The sequence below is a fragment of the Cricetulus griseus genome, unplaced genomic scaffold, assembly GCF_003668045.3.
Source record: "Cricetulus griseus strain 17A/GY unplaced genomic scaffold, alternate assembly CriGri-PICRH-1.0 unplaced_scaffold_1, whole genome shotgun sequence".
Lineage (NCBI taxonomy): Eukaryota > Metazoa > Chordata > Mammalia > Rodentia > Cricetidae > Cricetulus > Cricetulus griseus.
In genome coordinates this window covers 8,832,757-8,848,841 of record NW_023276808.1, presented here as the reverse complement: position 1 = coordinate 8,848,841, position 16,085 = coordinate 8,832,757, and the positions used below count along the sequence as shown (strand labels likewise).

Sequence of the window (16,085 nt, the reverse complement as noted above, 5' to 3'; positions counted from 1 at the left end):
AGATCAGACGACCCTAAGTTTTGTTATGTTGACACCTGAGGCTAATTAGCCAACAGAAACAATAATGTATAAGAAGGTTTTAAAAATCCAAAGACAATGTACTAATCATGAAGACAGGAACAACTGGAAAACACAGCTATGACAGGAAATGGGAAGAGGCAAGCATCTAAGATAAAGTAGAAAAGAAAACTAAAACTGTCTCTCCACAACAACTTCCCCCAAAAACAAAACCTTAAGAAACTGGTAACATAAGAAATTTTATGAATACACATTGGTGAAGGCCCACCATTTTCAAGAAAATTAATACAATTAGATTAGAGTTTTATATTACAGAAAAAAGTATACAGATTCACATAATTTGAGGTATATATGGCAATCAAAAAATGTGTAAAATATTTTTGAAAGAATGACGGGTTTAGTGAGAAAAAGTCAAGAACTAAGGTAGGAAAATATAGTCAACTTTTAATCAAAAGACCAAAAAAAAAAACCTTAGGAAAGGAAAAGTGTGATTTTGACCAATATTACATAGCTCCCTATAATTCAGTGTGTACAGAAATTAAATAAACACAGACTTCACAACGTTTACCAAATTACCTCAAAGTGACCCTTCAACTGTTGTTTCTAACCCTCGAGCTACGATATTTCTTACTAAAACAAAAGCCCCATGCAGTAGAGCTCTCTACAGAAATGGACATGATCTATTTCTTTGGATCAGCAGCTCCTTGTAATACCTTGTTTCAGGTAAAGGCAGGCCCACTGGTGCTCAATCACACAACAGCATAGAAAAGTAATTTAAAATCTGCCTCCTGCCATCAGCTTCTTTTTGTAGCAAAAGTGATTTGTTTCCAGGTTTGGGTGAAGCCTAAGATAACCACTTCTTTATGGGATATCACTGGTAGGGACAGGGAAACACTTCTGGAGCTGATCTACTTCACTGGGGTAGACAAAAGAATACGTCTCATGGTACTCCTCCCTCCCCCTCTCTCTCTTCTTTCTTTAAATCTTTCTGGTTTTCAATACAAGGTTTCTCTGTGTATCCCCAACTGTCCTGGAACTCTCTCTGTAGACTAGGCTGGCCTCAAGCTCACAAAATTTCTCCTGCCTCTGCCTCCTTCCTGCTGGGATTAAAGGCATTGGCCACCACTGGTACACGGTACTTTCTTTAAGAGTAAGCTCCCCTCATGATTCACACAATGAGAATGCTTAAGGCCTGGGTATGGAAGAGAGGAGGGAGGGAAGGCATTTCAGACCCTGGCAAATAAATTTATTCTACAACAAACAAAAAAAATCTGCCTCCTGCCATATGGATTAGGGCACAAACAGAATCTTCCATATCTACTTGCCCAACACCATGTACATTGAGAAATTTCTACATACCAGAAACTGCTTTTCTCTTCTGGAACTAAACTTCACTGAATCACATCATTGTGGTTAGTTGCAGCACCAAGTTGAAAGCTTTGTAATCAGATATTCATGAAAGACGATCCACATTACCATTTTCTACAAGTTCATAAATGCTTTGCAGTATTTATAATTGTTAGATTTTTGTTTAAATTAGAAATAAAGAAAAGGAGGCTCAAGGTGAGACACAAGATGAGATATATTAGACATATTAACCAGTTTATTATAGGCCCGACAGAGCAGCGAGATTAATAGAGAACATAAACATGGTAAATGGCTGACCACCATGGCAGGTCATCATAGAGAGAATTCGTGTGTTGGTGGGGGAAGAGAAGAACAGAGAGAGAAAAGTAGAGAGGATGTAATCGGGCATGGGTCTATATTTTAAAGGGGTCCTCTGCACCTGTGTGCACACTTAGTTCCCATGGAACCCTGGGCTGACCAGGGTACTGCCTGTTCTGCCAGGTAACAGGGACAGGCCAGTGTAATATGTGAACCTTTCAGTAATACAAAACTGAAAATGGAATGCAATATTCAGGACTTCTAGCCACTAGAATTTTAGTTTTCCAGTCTTACTTTCCACTGAAACAAAAAGCAATACCCATATGTGAACATAGGGCAGTGATACTGCAAGAATTATATCTCCCATTCCATGGCTGAAAAGTCTCCCATTACCTAGTAATTCCATACTGGGAGTCACAGAGGACAAAGGCCCCTGCCCAGCACATCACCTGGACCAAAAGAACTATAGTCTGGCTCATGTTCCCTCCAAGTCCCATCAAAATTGAAAGATCATGGGGTAGTGGTGCCATGTGACTTCCTTTGCACTACTTGGGAGGTAGATACTGTCAGATATCAGTGAGTTTGAGGCCAGCCTGGTCTACAAGGTGAGTTCCAAGAGAGCCTCAACTGTTACACAGAGAAAACCTGTCTTAAAAAACAAATAAACACTAAATAATAAATAAAATTGTAGCTCAACAGATCTGCTCTGAGCAGAATTTGCTCACAATGGTATAGATTGTGTTCATTCTTAGAACTAATTTCAGAAAAGGCAAAAGAGAACCATGAAAAGATCCCACAAAGTACCTGCCAATGGTACTCCTGACAGCTATCTCTCACCAGAACCCCACATTGTCTAGGGCCACCCAGCTAGTACTTATATTAGCAGCTTCCTTACTCATTAATCAGAGATTAAATAATTCAGACATCACTGTCCTTCCAGCTCTGCCTTCCAGCACAGTAGACAGTGCCAGAATCTAGAATGTTTGTATTTTAGTAGACATTCCTCCTCTCTCAGAGAGCACATCCTGTTCATTATCCAATGCACAGGGTCCTTTGTGTGCACAGTCCATTACACACTCAATGTCCTGTGCAGCAAACACATTGCCTCAGAGCTGGGAAACATGCAACCAAACACAGGTCACATTCATACAGTAAATGATATTAGTGTGAAACTGATTGAAAGAAAAACAGGCCGCAAACTAGAAAACAATGGGGTTATGACAGGTCTTCGAGGTAGAAAAGACAATGTGAATATGATGCATTTATAATCTCAAAATTTATTTTGAACATTTGAAACAGGCCTTATGGCCATGTGCTCCAGAGACTAAAGGCTTTTATTAGAGCATATTAAAGATTTATCATACCTTTTCTCTAAAGATAAACAACAGAATCCAGAAAAATACAAATACTTAGAAGTGTATACTACCGGTTAATTAAAATACAATCACACCTGGGGAAATTCCTTAAATAATTTGTTAAGTGCACCATTGACCTGAAACAACAGGTCATTCTTCAGTGCCAGGGGACTGAGGTGAAGGTAGTAAGGGATATGAAAAATAGGACAAGTAGAATGTAGAAAAGATAAATACTTGGTTGTGGAGGTACTGCAGATGATATGTCCCAGATGAACTAAGCTTCTTATTAAGAATAGCATCTTGTATATTACTTAAATGGGGTGGGAGGATGGAAGGAAAAGGGAGAATTATATGAAGCCATCAAAACTATTATATAATAGGAGAAATTCAGGCGATGGCTAGTCAAACAATGCATATGAGAGAAACAGGGTATGCCAAGGGAATTACTGAATAAGGACACAGTGGCCTTAGGACAGAAAAAATAGCTCCATCTACTATGAAGAGTTGGTTTCTCAGAATTTGATTCAACCCTTCCAAATGTTCCTGGCCCCAGACCATTACTAGCTCTCCAAAACATATTGCAGGTTTTAGAGAAGGAGCTCTATTTTATTGTCAATACATCAGGCCCTTAGGGATAGATCCCAAGTTCTAGGGCCCAGGTTGTTACTAAGTCCTCCAAGCCTGAGGGTTTAAATGGAAGCCTTGTTTGCTGAGGTCAGTTCTTAAATGTATTTTATTTTCAATGTATTAATCATATTAATCACTTAAGCAAAAACTGGAAAAGACAAATATGCCAGAAAATGGGAAGAGGCAAGCATCTTATATGAAGAAGAAAAAAACTAAATCTGCCTCTCTACAGTAACTTCCCCCCAAACAAAACATTATGGAACTGACAACATGAGAAATTTTATGAAGACAAATTTATGAATGTCCATCATCTTCAACTTAAGTGATTAGATTACAGTTATATATTACAAAAAATGGGTACACAGATTCACATATTATGACATCTATACTTGTCACAAATATACAACAGTCATAAATGTGTAAATTATTTTTGAAAGAATGAAGAGGTTGGTGAGAAAATGCCAAGAAATTAGGCAAAAATATATAGTCAAAAGCCCAAAAAAATGACTTAAGAAAGGAAAACTGTCATCTTCTACAATGTTACTCGGCTCCTTATAATTCTATGGATATATAATTTAAACAAGCGCAGACTTTACAACTTTTACAAAATTACCTCAAAATGACCATTGGACTGTTGTTTCTGACTCTCGAGCTAATGACATTTCTTCCAAAAACAGAACTGCCACGCTCTAGAACTCTCTCCAGAAATGGAGGTGATCACTTGCTATGGATCAAAATCTCCTTATAATTCCTTTTGTTTCAGATAAATACAACATAACTGATGTTCAATCACAAAATACATAGAAAAATAATTGAAAAGACAGATAGACCAATGGAATCAAATTGAAAACCAAGATATGGTCCCATATACCTATGAACACCTGATGTTGGACAATGAAGCTAAAATTATGCAATGTAAAAAGGAAAGTATCTTCAACAAATAGTGCTGGCATAACTGGGTGCTGGTGAGTAAAAGACTGCAAACAATCCATATCTATCACCATGCACAAAACTTAAGTCCAAATGGATCAAAAACCTCAAAGACCTCATAGATCCGGCTACACTGAACCTCTTAGAAGAGAAATTTGGAGGTACCCTCATAGGATTTGTACAGTAGAATGCTTCTTGAACATAACAACAGTAGCACTAACACTGAGATCCACCATTAATAAATGGGACCTCCTGAAACTGAGAAGCTTCTGTAATGCAAAGGATATATTCAACAACACAACAACACAGAATAGAAAAAGATATTAATAAAACCCACATTTCATACAGGGATGATTTCCAAAATATATAAAGAAGACAAGGAGATCCTCACCAAAACACCAAAAAAAAAAACAATTAAAAAGTGGGATACAGAATTAAATAGAGACTTATAGGTAGAGGAATCTAAAATTGCAGAAAGACACTAAAAAGAGCTTAATATACACAGCCATCAAAAAAATGCAAATCAAAACAACTCTGAAGTAGCATATTGATCCTGTTAGAATGGCAAAAATCAAAAACAGCAATGGCAGTTTATGCTGGAGATAATGTGGAGAAATAAGAACACTCCTACACTCCTGATGGGAGTGTAAATTCGTACAGCCAATTTGGAAATCAGTATGGCGGTTCCACAGGAAAATGGGAATCAGTCTACCACAAGATCCAGCAATTCTACTCATAAGCCAAAAGATGGACATTGAAACAAGGTCATCTTTTCAACTATGTTTATAGTAGCATTATTTTTAATGTCTAGAACATGGAAGCAACCTAGATGTCCCTAAACTGAATAATGGATAGAGAAAATATGGTACATTTACACAATTGAGTAATCCTCAGTGGAAAAAATAATGGAATCTTAAAATTCACAATGGATGGATGGAATTAGAAGAAAACTTGCTGAGTAAGGTAACCCAGTCACAAAAAGACAAACATGTTATGTACTCACTTATATATGGATTTTTGACACGGAACAAAGGATTTCAGCCTACAATTCACACTGCCAGAGAAGCTAGGAAACAAGGAGAACCTTAAGAGAGACATAGATGATCACCCAGAGAAGGAGAAAGGGACGTGATCTCATGAGATAATTGGAAGCATGGGAGAGGGAGTTAGGAAATGAGAAGGGGAGAAGAGGAGGGGAGAGGAGAACTTGATGGAACAGGAAGATTATGTCAGGGGAAGAATAGAGGAGAACAAGAAAAGAGATACCATAATAGAGGGATCCATTATAGGTTTAAAGAGAAATCTGGCATTAGTGAAATGTCCAGAAGTCTACAAGAATGACACCAACTACCAGTCTAAGCACTAGTCGAGAGGTCACCTTAAATGTCCTTCTCTGATAATGAGATACTTGACTACCATATATGACATCCTATAGCCTTCACCAAGCAGGTGATGGAAGCAGAAGCAGACACCTACAGCAAAACAATGAGACAAACTTCTGGAATCTAGTTTCAGATAGTAAGGAGTGTTGAGCAAATGAGTCCAGACCAAGCTGGAGAAACTCACAGAAACACCTGACCTGAACAAGGGGGAGCTCATGGACAACAGACTTATTGCTGGGAAACTAGAATAGGACAGATCCAGGTCCCCTGATCATGGGTGTCAGTTCCAGGGCCTAAATAATCTATGGGGCCTGTGGTAGTGGGTTGAATATATCTATAGTATATGAATGGACATGGAGAGCCTATTACACATAAAGCAACACTCTCTCAGCTTAGAGGAGTAGGCCTATAGCTTGCTCCAAATGATAAGACACATTGAAGATCACTCATGGAAGGCCTCCCCTTCACTTGGGAGCAGAAAGGGGATGGAATAGGGGGGAAGTGAGGGGCAGGGGAGGAAGGAGGGGAGTGGAAACTGTGATTGACATGTAAAACAAGCTTGTTTCTAATTTAAATTAAAAATATAGAAATACTCCCTGAATTACAAAGAAAGAAATGATCTAAGATTTTAAACCAGATTTCATGGATTATGGCACATAACATGGAATCTGCCAAATCTACCTGCACAGCACCATGCAAACTTGAGAAATCTCTACACATCAGAAACTCCTTTTCTCCCCTGGATCTAAACTTCCTTGAATCACATCATTATGGTTAGTTGTACCACCAAGTTAAAAGCATTCTAATCAGGTAATCATGAAAGACAACCCACATCACCATTTTTCTACAAGTTCTTAAACCATTTGCAATATTTATAATAAAAACCTGAAAATGAAATGCTATATTCAGAACTTCTAGAATCCAGACCATTTGTGTTCTAATCTGTCTTCCATCAGAAAACAAAAAGGAGGGCCTTTATGTGAACACTTTACAGTGATACTGTAAGAATTGTGTTGTCCCATGCCAGGGCTGCAGAGTCTCCTGTTACCGAGTAAATCCATATTGAGAGGAACAGAGAACAAAGGCCAGTGCCCAGGTGACCACATGGACCAACAGAACTACACTCAAGTCCCAACAGAATTGAAAGCTCACTGGGTGGTGCTGGCACATGCCTTTAATACCAGCACTAGGGAGGCAGAGGTAGTAAGATCTGTTTGAGTTCATACCAGACTGGTCTACAAAGTGACTCCCAGAACAGCCACAATTGTTACACAGGGAAACCCTGTCTTGAAAAACAAGAAGTCAATAACTAACTAAATAAATAAATGAAATGATAGCTCAACAGACCAGCTCTGAACACCATATATTCAACATGGTATAGCTTGTGGTCTTTTTTCCAACTCATGTCAGCAAAGGCAGAAGAACCCAATACAAGAACGCACAAATTACCTGGCACTAGTACTCCGGATTGCTAACCACCATGCAAAACAAAAACAAAAACAAAAACAAAAACAGAAACAAAAAACAGACTGGCAAGGGCCACCCTGCTATTACTTATATTAGCACCTTCCCAACTGGGTGATCAGAGATCAAATGACTCAGACAGCACATTTTTTCCAGCTCTGCTCTTCCAATAGAGTAGACAAAGCATTGGTCTAGAAAGTTTGTATTTTAGTAGACATTCTTTCTCTCATGTATGGCACATCCTGTTCCTCATCCAAAGCACAGGGTCCTTTGTGTGCACATTCCATTAGATACTCAATGACCAGTTCAGCAAACCCACTGCTTCAGAGCTGGGAAATCCCACAACCAAACACAGATCACATTCACACACTAACTGTTGTTACTGTGTAACTGAGATGAAGAAAAACAGGTCACAGATTAGAAAATAATGGGGTACTGATAGGGTTTGGAGGCAGAAAAGACAATGTGAATGTGATACATTTATAATCTCAAAAATTATTTTGAATAATTGAAATAGGCTTTATGGCCAAGTTCTGCAGAGACTAGAGACTTGCATTAGAGCACACTAAATATGTCTCATACAATTTCTTCAATGATAAACACCATAAACCAGAAAAACACAAGTTCTTAGGAGTGGATACCAGCAGAAAAGTAAAATACAATCACAAAGCAAGTATATTCCTTAAATAATTTCTTAAGTACACCATTGAATGAAACAACAGGTCATTCTTCAGAAACAGGCTCCTGAGGTGAAGGTCATAGTGGACATGAAAGCTAGATCAAGTAGAAGGAAGAAATGATAAATGCTATGTTGAGGCGGTATTGCAGAATATATGCCCCAGACTAACTAAGCTTCTGGAACAGAATAGCATCTTGTATACTACATAAATAGGGTGGGAGGATGGAACGAAATGTGAGAATTATATGAAGTCATCAAAAAGCATATAAAATTGGAGATATTAAGGTAGACACTAGACAAACAAAGCCACACCAGAGAAACTGTATCTCAAGAACATTACTGATTAAAAACATATTGGCCTTAGGACAGACAAAAATACCCCATATGGTAGGAAGAGTTTGGTTCTTAGGATTTGAAGCAACCCTTCTAAAAGTTCCTTTCCCAAGACTATTACCAGATCTACCAAACATACTACATATTTTAAAGAAGGGGCTCAGTTTTATTGTCAATACATCAGGCCCCAATGAAAGCTCCCAAACCCTAGACCCCAGGCTGTTTCTAAGTCCTTCCTGCCTGAGGGATTAAATGAAAATTTTATTTGATAAGGTGAGTTCTTAACACAACTGTGTTTTACTTTCAAATAATTATTACCTGGTCTTATTTTGCTCACCTGCCAAAATGTTTTTTTTTTCAAGGAAAAAGAGACATAATTTTATGATACCAGTATTTAAGGTTTGTTGTGACCCTGTAATGCTTCCTTGTCCAGCTTGTTTGAGGCCTGTTCTTTGATATGTGGATGGGCTTAGTGGTTTTTTGTCAGTCAGGGTTGGCTTCTTTGTAATGGTTTGGAGCCAAGTGTCTGGACAATTCTGGTGAATAAATGGGTATCCTAGTATCCAAACAAGGCTGGTTAGCATATACATATTTTTCGATGTCAGAGGCAGCCCTTCCTTCAATTCTATTTAGGGAGATATTCTATTTAGGAAGCATTGGTAAATCCTTTATATCACCAATTCTACTCTCATGCATTATGGCATAAGAGAGGATTGTTCCCCAACACATGAGATGCCTCTGGAAAACCTGCACAAAATTAACTATGAAAGGAGATTACATTTAAATGTTTAATGCAGAGTGTTGAATGTCAAGAAAATACTGGGAAAACCTAGGCATCTCTCCGCTAGGCAAGCTGCTTTCCATATATTCATCAAGAATGTTGAAGTTGGGCTGGGCGTTGCTGGTGCATACCTTTTATGCCAGCACTTGGATGTCAGAGACAGGAGTATCTCTGTGAGTTCAATGGCAGCCTGGTCCACAGAGTGAGTGCCAGGATAGTCTCCAAAACTACACAGAGAAACCCTGTCTTGAACCACCACCCCCCACAAAAAAAATATTGAAGTTGACTAGAAATCTGGTCCAACACCCAGCTCCCTGCTCTCAATGCTCTGATCAGATTAAGGCCATAGAGCAAAGTTATTGAGAGACCTCCCCCCATGTTGAATAATTTACATGGGTTACATGCAACCTCTCAAGACAGGGAGTCTAGCCACACTCTCCCAGCAGATACAAGGAGGTCCCACCACAATGTCTGCCACACATCTCCATCTGCTCCTCCCCGTCTGCAGACAGCATCCCCTAGCTCACCATGTTGTGATTTCCCAGATAACTGAAGCTCTCAGCTCAGCTCCCTGCAGCAGCAACCGCACCACAGCACACAAAACTGCCTTCTATTAAAAGTGAAGCCTGAAGCCTGGGGACCTGAAGAGCCCTGCACCTCTTATAACTGGCGGGTCTCATGGTGGGCCTGATTGGATAGTGAGGCTTGAGTGACAAGAGCACCTCCTATATGGTTAGAGTGTGCTTAAAGACACAGTATTGAGGTTACTGGCCATGCCTCCCAAACAAGAAAAGAATGTTTACTACATCTGCAATATTTGCATTTCAATAGCGCTAGCCCGTGGTTCAGTTTACAGAGCCTGCTATCTTCCTGGTCTCCATAGGAACTTCCCCTTGTCCACCAGGATAGAATTTAAAAGTTTCTACACACCAATAAGCGTTTCTGATGATGCAGCAATACAATCAGATCAAATCAAAACGAATTATATAATCTCACGTGGGAGACATGGTGCAGGGACAGAGTGGAACACTGGCGCACCACAGCCTCCCTTCCCCTCTCCCCTCCTCTCCCTTCCTGTCCTCTACTCTTCCCTCCATCAGCTGTCTTCTCAGTCTCAGCTGGACCAGAACCATGTGATCCCTGAAGTTCCAGGGCCATTGCTGTGTGGGATAAACAGTAATGCCAGAGGCTGTGGTTCCTGGAACAACAGTCATAACATCATGATCATGAGCTGCGATGTTGGCAGAGGAATTCCTCACCCCATCTCCACAGTTGCTCCCGGGCTCTGCGGATGGGCAGAAGGGGCATCAGCCATGATGGCAGTGGCAGAGGTGGCTGGAGCAAACAGGTCACCTACAGATATGTTTGCGTGAGGTTTCTAAGGAAGGGATAACTGTCAAAAGGAGGAGTGTTCATGGAAATTTGAATACATAGACAATAATGAGCTAAGAAGAATGTGTTAATGAGCTCTATTGTTAGACAGCACATCATCCTCCATGGGTAGGTGAAAAAAATACAGCTGCATTATTTAAGTTTCTCTACACATATGGGATGGTAGAGTGCATCTCTCCGTGTATCTATAAATTAGATGTATTAGAATGTGTCACAAGCTCTGGTTCACATAGTCCAACCATGGCTTCCTACCAATGGAAATTTGAAGAATCCAATAGATCCTTTCTCAGCCTTTAGGCTAAATCAAGTGTAGAATAAAGTAATTTTTTTATTCCATCGGGCTCATCATGTCAGCTTATCTCCAAGTACATAAAAATTCCAAAGAATTAGGCTCTAATGCTAGTAAAGGAATGAATTTGGTAGTGAGACCTAGAGCAAGCAGGCAAAAAAGGGACAGATTCCTTCTTTCATATTGGTAAAATATGTTGGCTATGACCAGAAAGTGAGATCCATGTTAAAATTGAATCAATTTTCTCCCTGGGTGGTTGTGGTGCATGCATTTAATCCCAGTACTCGAGAGGCAGAGGCAGCAGACCTCTGTGAGTTCGAGACCAACCTTGTCTGCAAGAGCTGCTTCCAGGAAGCCTCCAAAGCCACAGAGAAACCTTGTCTCGAAAAACAAACAAACAACAAAACAAAACAAAATAAAACAAAAAACCAAATCCAAAAAAGCAAAGTTTCAATTAAGTAAAATGCCTCTCAGGTATAACCAATTCTTTTTAAAATTAGTCATCCCAACCACCAAGACAGAAGACAGGAGAAAATTGTCTTGCCTTGAGGAGGCAGGGACAGCATGGGCATGGTTCCAAAACAATGTTTTTACGTAGGAAGTCTCCACATGTTCATAAATTATTCTCTTTCTTCTTAGCATTCGCAGTTAACAATTCCACTCCTGATCATGATCACAGTTTAGAAGCAGAAACATTTAAGGACAATTTTTCTCAAAGTCATGTACGAACCTATAAGAATTATCAAAATGATGGAAAGAAAGGTCCCTGACAGAAAGATATGTGATGGGTAGGGTTTTAGTTGGGGTGGGGGGTTGGGGAGGAGGGGAGGGAAAGGAAACTGGGATAGCCATGTAAAACAATCTTGTTTCTAATTCAAATAAAAAAATCTGCAGGAAAAAAGAAAGGTCCCTGGCATGTTCATATTGTACTACAAGGTTTTAGTACAAAACTAAATAAATGACACTGTGAAAATTAGAGTGTCAATTGTGATATTTGATCAAGAATACAAGTGTACCAACAGCAAAATTCATATAGATAAAGATAGAGAATAAAAAAACAGAAAACTTGAAGGAGAATAACCTACTAGCACTGTATACTCTGCCCCTTGATGAAGGATTATGGTGACTTCTATTAACCTCAGAACAAAGCTACTTTTGCCACTGAGCACTCTGGCTAGACAGATGGCCACAGCCGCTTCCTTGTAAGACTAGAACGAGTTCATTTTAAATAACCCTGGCTTGCTCTCTGCCTCAGGTCTGTGACATCACTGCAGAGAATTTGATTTTTTCCATTTTCTAACTTCAAAAAAGAATTAGCTATTTGGTGTTTCCCTGTGTGTGTTTGTGCACAGTGCCTACAGAGGGCAAAAGAAGGAGGAGTTACCTGGGACTGGAGTTATAGCAAATGGCTAGCTAGCACATGGGTTCTGGGAATGTAAAAACAAAAAAGAAAAACAAAAACAGTGGTTTTATTTGTTTTTAGTTGCTGAGCCCTCCATTTGGCCCCTCTTTTCTATTTAAAATTAATCTTAATAAATTCTTATTAAAAGATGATACATCACTTTCCACATTTATCTCTTCATTGTATCCCTTCCCCAAATCCATTCCAAGTTGGTCCTTGTTGATTATGGGTGAATTAGTGTGAAAACAACCTGCTGCTTACATTTTTGTTGATTGTGTAAATAGGGATAAGGAACTGGCTACTTTATTTTGGATGAATGGCCAGGAAGCTCATCCATGCCAGAGGCTAATTCTCTCAAATGGAGGAGATTTCTACTTTTAAATCAGCATCACATTTTTGGCCCAGATTAGGTTACCTTAGACAGGAAACATTTTTAAGAATAGGAAACTTAGGATGAAAAATACCTTAGCAGTTAAGAGCACTGAAAAATCTTTCAGAGCTTCCAACTTTAAATTTCAGTACATACAGAAGTTCACTAATATCTGTTGGGCCAATATGAGGGGTTCTGATCCCATCCTCTGGCCTTTCTGGCCATTACAAGAGGAGGAGACTCACACCATGAAATTTTTTTTTTTTTGGTTTCTCGAGACAGGATTTCTCTGTGGCTTTGGAGGCTGTCCTGGAACTAGCTCTTGTAGATCAGGGTGGTCTCGAACTCACAGAGATCCGCCTGCTTCTGCCTCCTGAGTGCTGGGATTAAAGGCGTGTGCCACCAACGCCTGGCCTCATAAAATTATTTTTTAACCTGTGTGGTAGTACATTCTTTTAGTACCAGTACACAGTGGCAAGATGATCAATGTGCGCTTTAAGGCCAGTGGTATATAGTACACACACAAAGAAAGAAAGAAAGAAAGAAAGAAAGAAAGAAAGAAAGAAAGAAAGAAAGAGGAGAAAGGGAGACAAGAAAACAGAATATCATTAAAGAAAAGGAACATTGAAGAATTGGGACCATATAATACCTCTTACAGTCATTGCTCTGTCTGGCACTCCTGAACATAGAATCATGTTTGACAAATAATTCAGCCAAAATGTGAACGCATGCCATTAATCCCAGCCTCTGGGAGAAACTGAATATTTGACAGTAGGCTACCACCCAACCATGTGACCTTAACTGTCCATAGATTGATTGGTGTTACTGGACCCATCAAATCACAATGTAGGACATTCAGCAATCTTTTATCAAATAGAAGTGGTATATACAGATCATCCCAAAGCAGTTCCTGAAGGCCCAAGAAAGCTACATGACGTAGTTGCCCAAATGCCAATGGTTTTTCCTCTCATTCCAATGTCTTGTGGTGCCAAGTATGCACCTATATCCCTATAGTGTCTTTCCTATGACTGATTGACTGAGGAAGAGAGATTAGGGTCAGGTTTACTGATGGTTCTGTACATCGTGAAAAACCACCCAGAAGTGGACAGCTGCAGAAACTCAACTCCATTCTGGGACAAGTCTGAAAGATACTGGTGAAGGAAACACTTGACCACAGCTATGAAAATGAAAATAAATGCTGGGCTGTTGTGGTGCACACATTTAATCCCGGTATTGGAAGGAAGAGGCAGTTGGAACTCTGTGAGTTCTAGACCAGCCTGGTCTACAACAGCTAGTTCCAGGACAGCCTCCAAAGCCACAGAGAAATCCTGTCTCAAGACCCTCCCCAAAAATAAATCAAAATAAGAGGACACACCCAGCAGAAGGATATTTTATTCTGAAGGCTGAGACAATCCTTTGAAGCAAGTTCTCCTTGTAGTATATATTGACCTCACTCTTAGCCTCGTGTTGCCTCACCCTCATGAATTTCAAATCCATATATGTGTAGCAAACAGTGGTCCCCAGCATTTTTATCTTGAGACAAGGTCTTACTCTGTAACACAGACAGTCTGGCAATTCACTATGTAGTCTAGGTTGCCTGAGGCTCCCAAGTGCTCCATTTACAGGCATGAGCTCCCACCACTGTCGTCATCAATAGTTCTTACTTGTAGCATACTCTCCTTTACATTATTACGTTTTCCTCTCCATGTACAAGTGTCTTTGTGTAAAGTCTGTGTGACTGTCTAGCAAGCACCACAGCTTCTGAAAATTACTAGTTTGAGTCACATAGTGGATTGTCTATTGCAGAAAAAGGAAAGGAACTATGTTGCCTCTGCCTTAAATTCCCAAAATAATATCAATTATTTAGTATGACTGGGCAATTTAAATCTTCATACAACTCAATTGGCTACTCTAATTATTAAGACCAGGGTGCCTTCCTTTTCGGGAGACTCCCTCTTAAAAGGATGGCAGCTAACAGGACAATTAACTAAGGAATTGAGTAGGCTGGTGGCCCTCAGAATTATAGGCCTGCCCATTTAGGCCTAGTCTGCCTTTGCCACATAGGATGGTGGCAAACCCACTGCCATTTTTAAACCAAGCAAATCATGCTTTCCTTGGCAGCAGATAACCCCTCAGTGGAGGTCTGGCTGGGCCTACAGGACAAGTGAGCAGTCAATGACGGGTAAGACTTAGGGGACATCTTCTAACCTAAGCCAGAGGATCTGAGGGGCATGGGCAGGCTTTTCAATGACGGGTAAAGCATATGTTGACATACTGGGTGACCTAAGACAGACTCTCATTTAATATGTATATATAAAAGGGAGGGGGACTTGTTGGGCCCTTCTCCCATAGGGGTCTGCTGACCAGCTTGTGACTAGGAGCTTACCTAGCATGTACATCCTGTTTTCTTCCTTCCTTGAAGGCCTGAGTGCAAGTTCCTGTTATCCTGTTATTTGCCCATTCAGGATTGCCTCACCGGCCTGGGAACCTGAGCTCGTGATTTGGGTAGTTTTCCACCATGCCTGCTGACTGGTATATAAGCCCCCATGCTTGTTGGAATAAAGGGCATTCTCCCTGCAAGAAAGACCTGATGTCTTGTCTTTAATTAAATCCTCAAGCCCCTCGCCGTATACTGTGGAAGTGTTGCAGTGCAGACACTACACCTTGGAGCCAAAGATCTCAGGGCTTGGCATGAGATCCTAGGCCATTCTTGGCCGACCACATAGTTGTATATTAACCTTTACATAGCAGTTCCTTAGAGCCTCAGCTCAAGAAAAGAAACAACTTGACCCAGTCCTCCACCCACAGGCTCAGTCACCTAGGAAAACCTTCCTGGACCTCTTACTCATGAACACTTTACCCTGCCAAACATCCTATTTTTGGCTTCCAAATATCCTGCCTACAATAAAACCTGGTGCACAAACAACCCATTCTACCCCTGCCCATATCCTGCTCTACTGATTATATAAGCTAGCCTGAGAAAAATAAAGTTTGCCACTTGATCAGAATCCTGTCTTGTGGTCGTTCTTTCTGTGTCTCTTGTCCCCATTCCGTATCCCTGACTCTCTTGCCCCAAGTTGAAGTCCTGTGAGTTGGGACAATTGATAACTTTTGGGGTGATGCTGCTTCTCTTGGAAGCAGCTCTATCTGATCTTTTACCTGCAAAGCGCTAAGGGCTGGGGCTGCTTTAATTGCCACAACCAAGGAATTCCACGTCTCGTGGTATGTATTGTGTGTAATCTTAATATATATAAGTAAATATCTTTCATTGTATATCCCTTTTGTTCTATACACCTATTATAAATATGTCCAATCTCCCTCTTTCCCCTTGACATCATAATCTTATATCCATCTTAAGGACTCTTAGAGGTGGGCCACGTGGGCTTTGCTTTGACATG

At 40.2% G+C, this 16,085-nt stretch overlaps 1 protein-coding gene across 1 annotated transcript in view; it reads right to left on the bottom strand.

The window, feature by feature from the left end:
* LOC113838105 (ephrin-B2-like) overlaps positions 1-16,085 on the bottom strand; it is a 49,915-nt gene that overhangs the window by 25,591 nt on the left and 8,239 nt on the right.